A 16,259-nucleotide genomic window follows, 5' to 3' on the forward strand; every position below is an offset into this window, starting at 1 on the left:
CTGAGGAAACAGATGTTTTACCTCCCATTCCAAGCCTATTGGTAGTTAAAACAACTAGCAACTACAAACACAACTGAATTTATTGTAACCTACTCTATGTTTACTTATATTTTCACCATCCTCATTTTACAGTTGACAAAACTGAGGCTTAAAGAAATGAATTAGCTTTTTTCAGAGTCATAAAATAAGTAGCAGAATCAGGTCCCAAGTGCTCTGCTATTCAATGTTTGTTTTGAAACTTGTGAATGCTCATTCATGAATATCACTGGTATGAGAGGTCTATCTAGAAACTTCTGGAAATCCAAAACTTCGTTAAGGAAAAGACGCCTATTGCATGAAAGGGTCTGCTGGAATACATCACCCTTTCCACCTTGTATAGGGTAACTGAGAGTATGTAGATCTGTTCAGAACAGGGCAAACAAAAGCTGCATCATGCAAAGCAATTGAAGGACCAAGGGGGGGCTTGCTAATCTAGGATTGCTCTGTGGCCATACAGAGATTCATTTTACATTTTAACGTGCAAAATTGCATTTGACTTAAGATGAGGACCAGATTCTCTAATCACTGTAATTCCACATGTGTAGACTTTTACTGTAGGGAATGTACCACCTCCTCGTGGGCACTCTCTTCCCTCCCCTAAACCATCCTACATACATCTGCCAGATTAATCTTCTTAAAGTTTTAATTACTTCATTCCTCAGCTGAAAAACCTTAAATGGCTCCACACTGCCTTTGAAATATTGTCTAAATTCCTCAACGTCTGGCTCCAATTTCTCTTTCCAATAAAATTTTATCATCAGTTAGGATAATTTCCATTAACAACTAACAGAAATCTCAGCTCAAACTGGCCTAAACAGAAGGGAACCTATTTTCTCATATAACTAGAAGGACACAAATAGGATGGGCTTTGAGGTGACTTAATCCAGTAGCTCTAGTTCCATTTCCCTGCGGCTTCTCTCTCTCAGCCTCTTTTCTCTCGCTCTCTCTCCTTCTACCCTCATGAAGCATTCTGTACTCAAGCCAAATGAACACACAAATTGCTTTCCTACTTGATCACGGAACATCCACCCACCATCCTTCAAGGCCCACATCTTCCATGACCCATCCCTGGTTTTTCCTGCAGACAGCCTTGCCCTCTTTCTCCGTGATTCCACAGAACTTTATACCTGTGTCCTAGGCCTGTGTCCTTGCCACATCCCGTCTTATAAAATAGTCGCTCATATCTGTGCCTTACTTGCTGTACTAAACTGTAAATGCCTTGAGGGCTGAATCCAAATCGAGCCCCTGTCCATATCCCTGTTTCCTGCTTTGTACAAAGCTAATCAATCAAGAAATAAGTTAACCTTATGAGAAAATTCACAGGGTTGTTTGTCCTAAGGCGCCATTCACTTTCTTTCATTTGGCAGTCTTCAAGGTCTAACAGAAATTAAGACAAATTTTTGTTTTTTAGTTAACTGTGCCATGCTCACCAAACAATAAAGAGGACTTACATATACGTGTGTGTGTGTGTGTGTGTGTGTGTGTGTGTGTGTAGTTTCTCTTAAACCTTGGGTTGAAAACAACCAGAGGACGCTCAGGTTTGCAGGAGGAGTTTTCTGCAGAAAAGAATATCAAGCAGAAAAGGTGTTCCAAAGCCTAAAATGATTGCAGGCCCCAGGCTAAGCCGGCTTCGTGATGATGATGATGCCTCTTCCATGCTCTCTGCTTACCTGCATATTATCCTTATCTAAGTGAGACACCAGACAAAACCACCCTCCTCTTGGCATCAGTCACTCTCTAAATGCTTCAGAGGCCTAAAGCTAACCTGTTCTAAGATTTGCCTGCCCAGAAGTGGAGTCCAAGAGAAGCCCTCAAGGGAGTTGGCCTACGGGAAATTACATGGCAAAGCCAGGCTCCACTAACCACCTCCCTGCCCAGTATCAGTACTCATATAAACCACACTGAAATCTATATTATCTCAGAGCAAACTGGACACTGGCATCCTTCAGTTAATAACAACAGCAGAGAGCTTGGCAAAGGGCAACATGATGCCTGCATGTTATATGGGAGAGAAGGAAAATCTGCTTTAGTATAGGATAAGGCCAGTTGTCAGATAAGGTCTGGCATTCATTCAATCTGGGATTCATTCAATCACTCATCTTAAAATATTTTATAAGTTTCTGTTAGGCATTAGGTGCTATGTCAGTTATAAGCATCAAACTTCTTTGGGGCCAGCTGAAAAACCCAATTCTATCTTCTCCCAAAGCCACCTCCCTCATCTATGGCCCAACAGCTCAAGCTCTCCTTGATATGTGGGGCTCAGGGTGAGGAGCTTCCATTAGGGTTCTGCCCCAAGTCCCAGGGCAGAAGTGGCCAAGTCTCACCAAAGATGGTGGTTGTGCCAAGCCAGTGGGCTATGCCCCATGGTTGCTAAATAAAGTGGGGTGGGGGGTAGTTCAAGCTCTCATTCTTTGTGAGAAAGGCCATAAGAATATATTACTTATGACTTTCAAATAAAGGCTCATTGTAGAACATGGGACAGAGCAGTCCTTTGACAATGCTGAGTCAGGGTGATCACCCTAGCACCAAACTTTGGGGGTCCCCATGGTAATGGAAAGTGGCCCAGAAAAACAACTGCTGATGAAGAGATAGCTCACCCTTTCATCATTCATTCATTTCCTGATGCATTTATCCAACAAATGTTGATTGAGAACCTTCCATTTGCTAGTTTCTCTGCCCCAGTAGACACATGAACAAATTACCACACGCTAAAATCAGCACCATCACAGAAGTAAGCACAGAGGAAGGGAAAATGACAAACTCTGTCTGGAGAGTCAGAGAGGGCTCAGAGAGGAGGTAACATGGGATCAGTGAAGAATGTAAACATCGGAGATGTTCCAACTCACAAACTTCTCCCGAGCATCCAAAGTAAATGCAAGTATAAGCAGAGATGTGGGTAGTTTCACTTTAAACACAGAAAAAGTTGGAAAAGGACAGGTTGGGGCTTTTCAGCTAAATATGGGGGTAAAATATGGGGGTGAAATCACGCATGAGGACGACCCAAGCTGCTAATCATTTTTTATTGACAGTAGCTTCTTTCCTGGGGCCCTTCTCTGTCTCCTCAGTTCCCCGTTGTTTGTAGGTAAATATCCACCTGATATTTTACAGTATTCCTGTTTAATTGGCAACTAGCTGCCTCTTGGAAACAAGATATTATGTTCAAGTGTAACTATTTTCCTACCCCCTCTTATCACTGTGACTAAGACTAAATAGAGAAAATACAGTCTTAAAATAGATAGATAGGCTCTTTAGGAAATAAAAACAGCAATGTGATACAAAGTTAATGCTAAGAATTCTAGCTGTTCTAAGGTGTCAGTTCATGGTAGGCAAAGTGACTTTTATGGCATTTCACAAAAAGCAACAGGAGCAGACCTAGTCAAATGTTAGTGATCACTTCTCATATTAAAGAATGCCACCCTGCTTCTCGGGGCGCCTGGGTGGCTCAGTCAGTTGAGCATCCGACTTCGGCTCAGGTCATGATCTCACAGTTTGTGGGTTCAAGCCCCACATCAGGCTCTGTGCTGACAGCTTGCTCAGAGCCTGCAGCCTGCTTCAGATTCTGTGTCTCCTTCTCTCTCTCTGCCCCTCCCCCGTTCATGTTCTGTCTCTCTCTCTCAAAAATAAATAAATGTTAAAAAAAAAAAAAGGAATTAGCTGCTTCTTGAATTGCCTCTCTGGAGGGTGTTTTTATTTGAACCTTTAATGGCCCTCAGAACTTCTGAAATGCAAATTTCCATAATCTGGGAGTTGTTTCTGAGTTAGCTAGATGCTGCCTATCTGCTCAGTATTGTGTTGGTGGGATATGTCGGAAAGCAGAAGCGCTTTGGAAGAGGGCCATGCACATGTGATTGGACATCTGCATGAGGAAATCTACCCTTACCTGTAAAGGAAGACAAAAACATCAAGGCCTCACTGGGTAAAAGGAAGCTCAAAGAGATAAGGAAATCCCTAACTCAAAGAATAAATAATGGAATTCCTGGCACCTGGGTCCATGGAGGGGAAGAGATGTGCCTGGGGGAAGGTGAGGAATGGAGTAGTGTTGCATATAGCTGGCTAAGTGAACCCTACTTCACAGAGGTCCTATCACTTCCATTCATGTTAACAGATAAAACAAATGGGTTTCCATCCAGAAAACATCAAGACTGTGATACAGGTATAAAAACACTATCTTATATATGTAGCAGATTAGACCTAAAGAAGTTCAATGGCCTTCTTATATTCCCAAAGAACTTAATAATACAAGAAATTGCATAGCAAACATTTCCAGAGTGAAGATGGAAATTTCTCTACAGGTAGCTCTTATCCAGGGCATTTTTCCGCACTTGAAACAGAGCAACAGGGAGTGTTCTATAGGAGTGTATGTGTTCTCTCCAGGTCATCATAAAAATTGTAACAAGTCATACCATTTTGGAAGTCAAGAAAATCTAATAAATTTCCACTCCTCCTTTTTATAGATGAGGAAGACGAGGCCTCGGGGAATATAGTGACCTCCTTAAAATAATATAACTACCAAAGTGTGTGAAAAAGCCACAACCTACACTTGAGCCATCTGGTCCCAACTTCAAACTGTCTCCACCTCAAAAATACATAATGTACAACAATAACAGAAACAAAATTTCTCTACTTTCTCAAAGGTAGGGAGCATTCTTACAAACACCTGCAATTTCGTGGAAATGGAAATGCTGGCCTTGGATTTATCTTCCTGAATTAATCTACTACATTTCTGGGCTACCTCTCTCATTGGTGAGTACCCTTTGCCTGCCACCTGCTGTGTAAAGTTAACCTTTTAATGACTATGATGGGAGCCAACAGCTCTAGCTTTCCAGGAATTGTCCCATTTTCAATTCGTCATTATCCTTCTTGGTTTTATAAATTCACTAGATACACTAAAAAATATCTTTTTTCTCCTAAGTAAATCTCTCTGAGGTTGCACCTTAGTGCATTTAAAGTTCTATGAGGAGAAAACAGAAATAAAAGCCAGTTGGAAAACAACCAAGCCTCTAGCAGAACTCTCTGAGCCTGTGTGTACGTGCGCATATGCTCCCCTCCACTACCGCGGCTCAATATTTGCTCTTGGTTTTGACCTGTTTTCATTTCCTGGCACCTGTTTCTGGGCCTCTGCATCCATGAGAGCCTGTCCTGGTTGGACACATCAGAGGTTGTCACCCATCTGCCTAAAGGGTCAAGCCCGTAAGTTCAGCCTAAGGACGCTACTCAGATGTCAGCAAAAGGAGTCAACACCTCATGGTAGCATTCTGATTCTCTTCCTACTCCTGGGGGAAAAAAGAGGCAAATTTTTAAAAAGGCACAATACGTCTCCCTGAAAGGCACTGAGACTTGGAAAGCCACTCTGTTTTGGGGTCTAATTATGGTGACTCATATTTATCGAGCACTCCCATTGCTCTGCACTTTGCATACATGATCTCATTTCGTGTTTAAAACATCTCCATAAGGAATGCATTACCCTTTTTTCATGCTAAAGAAACTGAGGGTCATAGTAATAAAGCTGGGACTTGAACCCAGGGAGTCTGCATGCTTAACCACTCACTATACTGCCTCTTAGGAGTTAAGGCAGGTAGGAAGTTCTTGCCCAAAATAATATTGATGGAAAAGTGTCTGGAGAATACGCAGTCTGTCAATTCCTCCAGACATTTCAAATTTCAGCCTTGGATCAAGCAAGAACTCTAGCAAGCTGTACAGCCATCAGCTTGACATTGAAGGACATTATAATCTAACATTGAAGGACAAAACAAATCTAACACAAAGATGTTGTTGAAGGCATCATCTACTACCTTAACATAGTATCCTCCTTACCAAGACCCATGGGGAAACATTTCCTGTTACTCTCAGTATCAGGAAATGCTGTATTCTCCTAAATTGTCACTTTGTAAATATGAACAGAGTAAATTCTATTCCTGTTTGGTTTCCATCTTTGTTATGGCTGTTAGGAATTGTTCAGCCAAATTTATATCCCACATCTAGAAACTCTCTAGGCCAAATACCTGTAATATGTCTTTTAATATACTATACTCACCCCTTGTTTTATTAGCTCCCTGCCTATATTCTTTGCTCCTGATTTCCACAGCTATTTATTTTTTGCTTTCCTTCATTTATTACACTGTCTCTAATCTCTTATGGAATGAGGTACTGAATGAGCAAATGAATAAATAATAGTCAAACAATTGTCTTCTTTTTAATGAATTGGAAAAGATGCATTACACCTATTCAAGTCCCTGAATCCCAAATCAGAAGAAAGCTCAGACCCTGATCAACAAGACAGTGTCTGTGGGAACCCTATGGTCCACAGAGGAAGTAGCAAACACAGCAACTAGCAAAGCCATGTAATGAGAGGAAAGACTGAATGATGACCTCATGGTAGCAAAGAGAGGAACATTAATGCTACCCCCAAAAGCATCTGAACCACCCTAGGGACCATGCCAATAAGAAATGGAGAACTTTGGAGGACTGAGTTTCCATTCATGATGCCAAACAAGCTTGAACCTGAGACTTCCGTTAGCATAAACCACACACTCTTGAGTCCATAGTTCCAGGCTGCAGTGTCCTGAAGACAAAATTATACACATGTAATATTGAGCGATGTCTTTGCATTGCTGATTAGCAGTTTTTAGCTCTAGATCATAATTATGTTTTTAAGTACTACATTTTTCCCACATCTACAAATCATGAAGTGATTTACACTTTTAGAGCCCCCTAAATTCTCTCAGAACTATGCCTACTCAAGTCACCCAAGTCTCTAGCTGTTGATTCAGTATTACAGCCTTAGCAAAGCCAGGTTGATTGGTCTGTTCCAAATGGTCAACAGAAGACAGGAACATCCAAGAGCAAGGGAAATTTGGCTGAAGAAGAATCATGAATGGAGCTCTGGTCGCTTAGACCATGAAAGCAAATACACTCTAAATTCTGTGTTCAGGATCCCTGTTGGATCCTGATGGACAGACTGATTAAGCACATTACCTTATGCCAGGACAGTGATCTGGAGCTTAATGATGCATGGTCATGCCAATACTTTTCCTAAATGATTATATCTGCCATAAGTAAATGTCCTGTCCTAGTTTGGAAATACCTGGAGACCTTCATGTTCCTGAATCATTCAACCAACTAACTAACAAGTATTTGTTAGTCATCACCGAGAAGTTCCTCACTGTGACAAGCTTATTGGTGAAACCACAAAAGAAACCAAGATCTGATTGCTGCCCTCAAAGGACTTACTCTTCAGTTGGAAAGGCAAAGAGCTTATTAAAAATGAAAGAATCCTTATAATCAAAGCATTTGGCATTAGTGATAAAAGTTCAAAAGAAGAAGAAGAGAACACTGGGAGTGGGGTTTGTTAAGGCAGAGGTCGACTTTGAGCTGACATTGAAGAGCTAAAATTTAATTAGGAGCAAAAAATGAGAGAGCTCATTCCAGGTTAGGGCAAAGAGGAGAACACTGTAGACACAACTAGAGTAGTAGTTTTGAGCTGATATTGGACTTCTCCCATCACTCTGGTTATCTCCAGAGTCCCTGTCAGATGCTCCAGGCAAGGAAGAGCAACTCTTTCAAGACCACACACCTCACATAGTTTTGCAAAAACAGCTCTAGATTGTACTTTTCTGTTTCCCAGCTGAACTTCATTTGATTCTTTTCCCTTCCATGTGGGTCTTATATCCCAGTCATATTTTCAGCTACAATTTTGAAAGCACACTTACTGGGGTTTGAAAAGAGTGTTCAGAATACAGCTACTCACATATTCTTCAGCAGAAAGCATTGCCCTTCTAGAAAACTCTGTTGCAAGGAGCACTTATTACCCTCTGCATGAGGATGAGGGTACACCTTCCAATTCTAGAACTAGGGCTGTATGGCTCCATTTTCCCCCATCTGCTTTTAGCCACCTGGGAGATCTTCATTTTTCTTGGAGACGATGATGGGATTATCTAAGGAATGGGGGAATCCACTCATCCTTGGGGACAGGGGCAAAGAGATCATTGATACATAGCCAGTAGACATTTAGTCTCCAAGCAACCAGTGATGTTTCTGACACAACTAGAGTCTACATTCTCCTGTCAAGCTAAGGGCTTTAGAAACATCAAGGAGAGGTAAACAGCACATTTTGTTTCCTCGTAATAAATCTCCCATCTTATTGTCTGAGACATTTTGCTCTCCTGAGGACACAGGGCCTATTTCTCAACGTTTTCCAATTGGTTCTTCCTTGTCTCCTGCCCATATCTATTAAAATGGTTGACTGGGATTCCAAAGAGGCAACATGCCACATCAAGTTGGTTATTTTCTTTTCTCCCCCTTCCCCCTCCTTTCCAATCTCATTTAGATACTTTTTCTTTCCCCAGTCCCCTTCCCCACCTCCCCATCCTGGTCTTCCTCAGTCATCCATCATTACCCAAGGGATGTCTTTCTATAGGTCTTCAGAGAGAAACAATTCCTTGGTTGGATTGTGAAGCAAAACATTATGAGACTCTAACTCAATCTCAATTACTATTTGGCACTACATTTTATGAGTGAGAAATGCAATAAAATAGCAATTTCTAAATTTAACTAGCATTATATAATGCAATTATTTATTCCAGAAGGCTGTTGTTTATATATTGTCTGAGCTATTGATTAGTATGAAAAAGGCAGTGTACAGGAAACTATATAAATCGACCATTATTTAAAGTGGTTAATCATATATCTAATTTGTTTCCATGAATTTCCCTCCAGTAATCATGCTGCATATCACACTATGTACCAATGGACTGTCATCCAAATCCACATACCAACGCTAGAATAGAGTCGGGCAAGAGATGCAAAGAGATGACTTTCTCATTCTATTGTCTGAAATGCTGGAAAGGCCATTAAAGCAGAGTAAACCATATTTTTCTTCCACATACCCATCCTCACTTTGCTCCCTCCCACAATCACCATAAGCTGAAGCCACTTAAGGATTACAATTATCCGTCATCATTATCACCCACATGATGATGAGCCTGCTACCCACTGCAAATGAGGTTTCAATGCTTCAGAAAGTGAAAGACGCTCTTCTGAAGGACTCTTGTGTGTTTGTTTTTTGCTTTATAGGCTCCTTCAGGCAGAATGGGGGCAGGGGGAGAAAAAGAAATGGAAATTCAGTCCGGAAAACAATTAACTAGCACAGCTTCACTGCACAGTAACATCAAATCATATAGCAATTAGAGCCCCGCAAAAGCCCCGGGTTTGGTTTCACGCGCATTTAAGGATGCAAACTGACATGTATGTGGAGTTGGTGCTGAGCGCAAATGAAAAAATCAAAGAGGCAAACATTGTGAAATTTCATTCTCTAGAATAGTGGTTTGAGCTAGGAGTATTTTTAGTCTGTACCCAAGAAAATTCACCTTAAGCCTTGGTAGATTGTCACAGAATTGTCTACCACTCATTTTCGTTTCCACATTGAATATAAAGAAGTTAACATTTGCTTAAAAACATATTGCATTTGGTCACTAATAAAAGGGTCAATTAACCCATTGTCCTCGCAGATTACCAAAGCTTTAATTGTTAAATCTAGGAAAGTAATAACTAAAGCTTCCCCAAAAGCAAAGCAATCGTGTTTTTAAAAGGTGAGCAGATCCACCAATCTTTGTGTTAAGCTTTACCACACAAAAGGGATTTACCTTTATCTTGTAAAAATGCCAGTATACATGATAGAACCTGTAAGATATTCGTGTTTTCTTTCTATTTTGTTTTTTTTTTTAATTGGGTGCTTTTCTCTTGGAAAGTTTTTGGTAAAGTAGGAGTTCCTCTGTAATACAACAGAAATTTCTCAATAAAAAGCAAACCACGAGGGTTCATTTTTCCTGTCTACTTCTGAAGTCATTTGACTATGGGTTGGAAAAGGAAATAAAGTGACTAAGACATCTGTCTCCTTTATTTTTTAAATAAACTCTTTATTTTGAAACAATTTGAGATTTACCAAAAAGTTGCAAAGGTAATATAGAGTGTGCCTGCATATCCCTTCCTGAGTTTCCCCATTTTTTACCATCTTACATTATCATTGTATATTTGGTGAAACTGAGAAACTGATATTGACAGATTGCTATTCAGTGAGCTCCAGACTTTATTTGGATTCCACCAGTTTCTGTATTACTGTCCTCTCTCTGTTCCAGGATCCAACGTATGTTACCACACTGCACTAAGGTACATGTCTTCTCAGTCCCCCTGATCTGTGACAGTTTCTCAGTCTTTCCTTCTTTTTCATGACTGGTCAGGTATCCTATAACATGTCCTCCAATCTGAGCTTCCCTCTTGTTTTGTTTTGTTTTGTTTTCTTCTCACAATTAGACTGGTGTTACTGGTGAGTTTTTAGAAAGAATAACACAGAGGTGAATTGCCCTTCTCATCACTTATTAGCAGGGTACCTGATATCCATATGATATCACCAGTGACATTAGGCTTCATCCTCTATGAAGCTAGGGTTTGCCAAGTTGCTCTACTCTAGGTTTACTATTTTACTCTTTCTTTTATTTATTTTTTGGAGAAAAGTCACTAAGTCCAACCCACACTCAAGAGGGCTGGTGGGTGAGAACATTTTTGGAGAGACAAGTGTCTCCATGTATTATTCGGTGGGGGGGCGGGCGGGGGGGGGGCGGGAGTGGTGTCTGGGAATTATAGCATAAGAAAAACTTGCCTCTTCTTCCCAATTTACTTATTCAAGAGTTGCTTCCCAGGGCACCTGGGTGGTTCAGTCAAAGTTGAGCATCCAGCTTTGGCTCAGGTCATGATCTCATGGTTCATGAGTGAGCCCCACATCAGGCTCCCTGCTGTCATCACAGAGCTTGCTTTGGATCCTCTACCCCTCCCCTGCTCATGCACATGCTTGCTCGCTCTCTCTCTCTCTCTTTCTCAAAAATAAATTTTTAAAAAAATTTTTTAAAAAGAGTTGCTTCTCTTAATTTTAAAATAAGACAGATCACTGAAGTGATGGACATCTTAAGTATACAAAACACTAAGAAAACACATGAGGGCTTTCAATTTTCAAAACAGTATTGTTGTTTCCAAGGCCTTTTCAATGAACCAGATTTAATATTCATGTAATGTGCCCAGGAGAGAATGTACACGTGAGGTTATACACCCACTCTCCAACCCCCACGTGAGCTCTATGTGTATTATACAAATTAGGTGTATTTATCCCAAGCAGATTATAAAAACAAGTAACATTTGGAACTTTGGCTGAAGCATTTTGGTTCAGCAAACATCCCAGTCATCTCTCAACCTTATTCAGCCATATGATTATATCTGCAGAAAACAGGAAGTAGTGTCCATATCCTTATCTGAAGGCCCCATTTGACATCCTACAGCACTCCAAAGACAGCATGTCTTTGGACATTCATCATAACTACTCTATATCTTTTACCATTCATAAATTCATTGCTCATGCCTTCAACAGACATTTATTTAACACTTACTATATGCCAAATGTTGTGCTGGGCCTTGGGGCAGTAAGTGGAAAGAAAGGTTACGATAACAAATAAGGAGCTTACAGAATAGCAGATTCTACGTGAGACACATTAATGGGGGTGCAAAGTGTACACAGAGGAGGAAGTTGTCCATTCACCTGAGAAAAGACAGTATGAATGGCTGTAAGATGTTACTGAAAATGGGTCTCAAAAACTGTTTCCCAAGCACAACGCTGGGTTAGAGAAAGGGAAGACGTGTGAGCAAAGGATGACCTAGACCAAAGGACAGCCTCAAGGAAAGACACTGAGAAGTTGCAAGAGTTGATAAAATGAGATCACACACCTTCGGTGAGCAGATGATCAGATATTGAGTACTTCTACAAGATCCTTAGAAGAGTCATGGCCCGTAAAAGAAGATATGGTTTCCTTGCTACTTTTAGTAGTTTACAGAATGGAATAAGACAGAAAAATTTACCAAATGATGCATGGAAAGTACTTTGATGTTTATCCTATGAACATGCCAAAAGATACCTCATATCTCACCCAAGGTAGAAAAGAAGGAACCAGAATAAAGCACACATTTAACCAACGTTAATCAAGCTTCTCTCATCTCCAAGCACTGTACTAGGTGCCCCACAAGCATTCTCTCATATTTGCTATTATCATCATTACCATTTTACAATGAGGAGACTCAGTCTTATAGGTTAACATGAGAGATTACACACCATTAAGGGAGGAAAATAGGATTTTAATCCAGTTCTGATTTTGAGTGAGTTTGACTCCCTGCTCTGATTTTTTTTTGGGGGGGGGGGTAGCAGATTTAATAAACAAGGGAACTTACATGTGAAATCTGTCTTGGATGGCTGCAAGATGAGTAGATCTCTGCATCTACTTGCTAGAATCTTAAGACTATATAGAGGACTTGACAGGGTTCAGTCATATATAGTCCAGATGGTCTCAATAACATATTACTCTCTTAAGGCTATGTCCCTAAAGTGGCTCCTAGTGTGGGAACGATGGGCAGAATACAGATTCTAAGGACAGGGGCAAGATGAAGAGCCTCCAATTGCCTGGGTCCAACTCTTGGGTCAACCAGGGGTCACATCCTCTCCTTGATCTCCTCCAACACTCCAGCCCTCATGACCAACTCTCACATGTCCCCCTCTTCTGCAATATGCCCTAAGCAGTCAGCAAGGGATTCCTCTAGCATTGAGGGGCTGGTTTGGTGTCTATCCGGCTGCACTGGAGGCAAATATCACAGCAACATTATAAGCACATACAAGAGAAAACACAGATTGAGATAACGATTCACAAAACAAGTGATATTCTTGCCCCCCAAAAGCCCCATAATCCAAACCACAGATTTATTAAGTCTCCTAGGGTGGGAGTCAGATCACTCAGGGTGTTCACTGTGTCTTCATGAGGTTTAATAAAGATGATGCATTAGCAGACTCATCAGGTATGAACACACAGCATTCTGCTTGGATAATGACTACTTGTGGGGCAGTAATGATGTCCAAAGCCATTCTATTTTGGAGGACAGCTTTTCTCATTAGAGACATTTCAGTGTTCGGTAAGGACAGGCTTTGTCAGTTATCATTTAAGGCTTGCTGGGTGAATTTAGTAAGGCTTCTGTGTGTGCTATAATGTGCTCCAGACCACTGGAGGGCACAAAGACAGAGGCCAAATGATTGTGCAGGGAAAAGAGAATGTGCCGACCTGGCCTTGAGGAGAAGGAGGTTGTCAACTCTTGTTACTATGGGGCAGAGTCTCCCCTGTGCCCCATGTCCAGGATACAGTGGCGCCACCACCCAGGCAGAAGCCACGGATGAATGTCTGTGCCATGCAATCACTGGGTTCTCTTCGAGGCTACCCAACAGATATCTAGACAGTACAACCAGTCAGTGCCACCCAGTTTCTACCTCTTAGTATGACACAATGACTGCACTGTTCTGGTGCTATTTATCCCATATCCCTGATACAGCTGGGTTGGTTCTGTTTAGAGTAATTTCTCTGTTCTAAACATAGGGATGCATGAGTGCTCAATAACCTGAGGTAAGCCTCATGAACCCATCCTAAATCTGGTGTAGCCATCCATGCTTCTGATGGCAGTCTTTTGGGGGCACTTCTACTCAGCAGTTTGATGGGCTGCCTCTGTAGTTTGATTGGCAGAGAAAGAATAACAATACCCAGTGTTACTATTAGCATGTGCTACAGGCAAGCTCTTTGGATCAGTATTGGTAATATCAGATGAATTAAGAGTACTAGTCTCAGCTTGTCCCTCCTTAATGCACTGTCTTTGTGCCTTTCAGTCCCCTCCCTGGAGTATTGATATCCACCATGGCAATCTCAGCATGCTAGAGAAGGAAAGCTGCCCATGCACCCAAAACCTGGGTCTCCATATGGAGAGATATATGATATCTACAAAGCTACTGCAGTGCCTGAACAAAACTGGGTGTATCTGTCATGTTTATTTCATACAAGGGAAGAGTAGAACAGTTGCTGCCACAGAGCACACAGAAGGTGATGGGTGATGGCATTTAGGGTGGGGAAAAAAATCAATGTGAAGTCAACAGGGCTTTAGTCAAACAGAGTGAGACTGAACAGAGTCACTACACTTTGGCCCAAATCTGAGTGGAAACACCAAAGATCTCAAGGGTACTGATGGAGGAAAGAAGAGGTGAAACATGACTCTAAAAGGACACAGTCAATGGGAATAAGAGACAAGGGGTATGTCAAAATAGGCTGAGTGTCAAACACGTGAAGAATCGAGATTAACAATTCTGATAATAAGCCACAGTAAATAAGAGCTGGACTCAGACCCCAGAAAATAAGGCTGGTAGGAACAAGAGAAGAACTTCCATCCACTCCCAGATACAATAAGGGCAAACAGGGTGTGCTCTCTTTTCCCTGGGTAATAGTGCCTTTTTTAGAAACAGAGAAATTCAACAGCAGTATCAGCTACTCTAAAACAAAAAGTTAAGAGTAAAAAAGATAAGCCAAAGAAGAACCAGACGAAACCACGCATGAATATATCATTTTTAAAGTGAAAAGGGACTTTTGAGGGGAGCGGGGGAGGAGAATCCTAGAGAGTAAAGGTTCACACACTTGTGGGTTTCAGTTGTACCAAACACCATCCCTGTAAGAGGTGAGTAGTGAACTGACCTTCAAAATACCCTCCCACTTAACCCCAATGTGTAATTTCCAGAAGATCCCTACATTAGGGTCACTAATGATTTAGAGAAAACAGGTATCTGGAAACATGCTAGCTAGGAGGCACACATCTAGCTGGAAGCGGTCCCCACCAGTGGCTGAGTGTAAGATGCACTGGCTGTGCACAGCAGCCTTAGGACTTCTGAGGTTATTATATTGAGCAGGCCATGGGGGCTTGGCATAGATGGGGTGAAAGCTGGCAGCAGCAACCTTTGCTTTCACAAGGTCAGTGAGAACCAATGCCCTCTAACTACATAAATGCTCCTTCACCATGAAAGAGGGGTGAAGTGTACAGGAAACGGCGCTGTGTTTCTGAATGACATTGAAAAATTTGTCTTTTCTCTGTCCCTATTACCTTCCTCCCAACCCTAAGAAAACTTTTTTGTGAGGTATCTCTACTTCAGCCTGCTAATTAACAGTGAGTATTAGTTATCTAATGCTGAGTAACAAATTACCTTGAAACCTAGCAGCTTAAAACAACAATGTTATCTCCCCGTTGCTATGGGTCAGGAATCTGAGTGCAGGTTAGCTCCGTGCCTCTGGTTTAAAGTCTCTCATGAGGTTGCAGTCAAGCTGTCAGCTGGGCCGACAGCCCCATCTACGAGGAAGCCTTCACCACAGGTGCCTCTCCACAGGGCTGTCTCCCAACATGGCATCTGGCTTCCTCCCAGGGTAAGTGATGAAAGACGGTGAGCACCCAAATCAGAAGCCACAGTCTATAACCTTTTTAAGTGAAGGAGGCTATTACAAAAACACCCCTCCTTTTCCTGCCTTAAGTTTGTAACCAAATGAGAGACAGACCCAAGAGTCAGAGAGATAATGAACATTTTCACAGGTAAAGCAGACATCCGAGAACACAGCTTAAGTCAGCAATGACAACGGCCCTGCTCATGCTGGTACCCCAGGAGTTGACTTTCTTGGTTACAGGCAGTGCTGACTACCTGTGAGCCTTCACATTGGGGGCCACCTTGTGAAATAAGGATCAGAAATTGAGGATGCATGCTGTTTGCAGAAGGGGACAGATTCAAGGCGAAGGGGCTATCTCTTCTCCCAAATTCACCATTCAGACAAGATCAGTCCCCAGAGAAGCCAGGTGTTACTCCAGTAGGATCCCACACATGGAAAATACGAAGAGTGTAAAACAAATGTTCTGCCAACACTAAGCACAACACCAAGGCTCGATCCACAAAGAACAAACTGAACTGTCTGACCTGATAAAAACTGTAAATGCCCACATGTAAAGAACATATATAAATATATATAACATATATATAGCAATAACAAAATATATAGATATAGATATATTTAACTCTTGTTATTTGCTGTAGTTATGTTCTATAAAGTCATCATGAACACAGAATTAGCAAATGCTGAGGCATTACTCCTGGGGGGAAATACAGCACTAGGGACTTGCAAGCCTCGGATCCCAACATTTTTGTCAACCGGTCAATACATAGACTTATTTTATGTGTGTTTCTGTTTAAAGATCCCTTACTTAATATACATTGTTGATTCATTAACATTGCAATCCCGGCCAACAGCTGCTATAACTCATGCCTGAAGGAAGCTCCTGCATTTTCTCCA

At 41.5% G+C, this 16,259-nt stretch overlaps 1 long non-coding RNA gene across 1 annotated transcript in view; it reads right to left on the reverse strand.

Annotated features, from left to right (window-relative positions):
- LOC122491715 overlaps positions 1-16,259 on the reverse strand; it is a 79,018-nt gene that overhangs the window by 25,977 nt on the left and 36,782 nt on the right. The window lies entirely within an intron of this gene.

Source organism: Prionailurus bengalensis, chromosome C2, assembly GCF_016509475.1.
Source record: "Prionailurus bengalensis isolate Pbe53 chromosome C2, Fcat_Pben_1.1_paternal_pri, whole genome shotgun sequence".
NCBI lineage: Eukaryota > Metazoa > Chordata > Mammalia > Carnivora > Felidae > Prionailurus > Prionailurus bengalensis.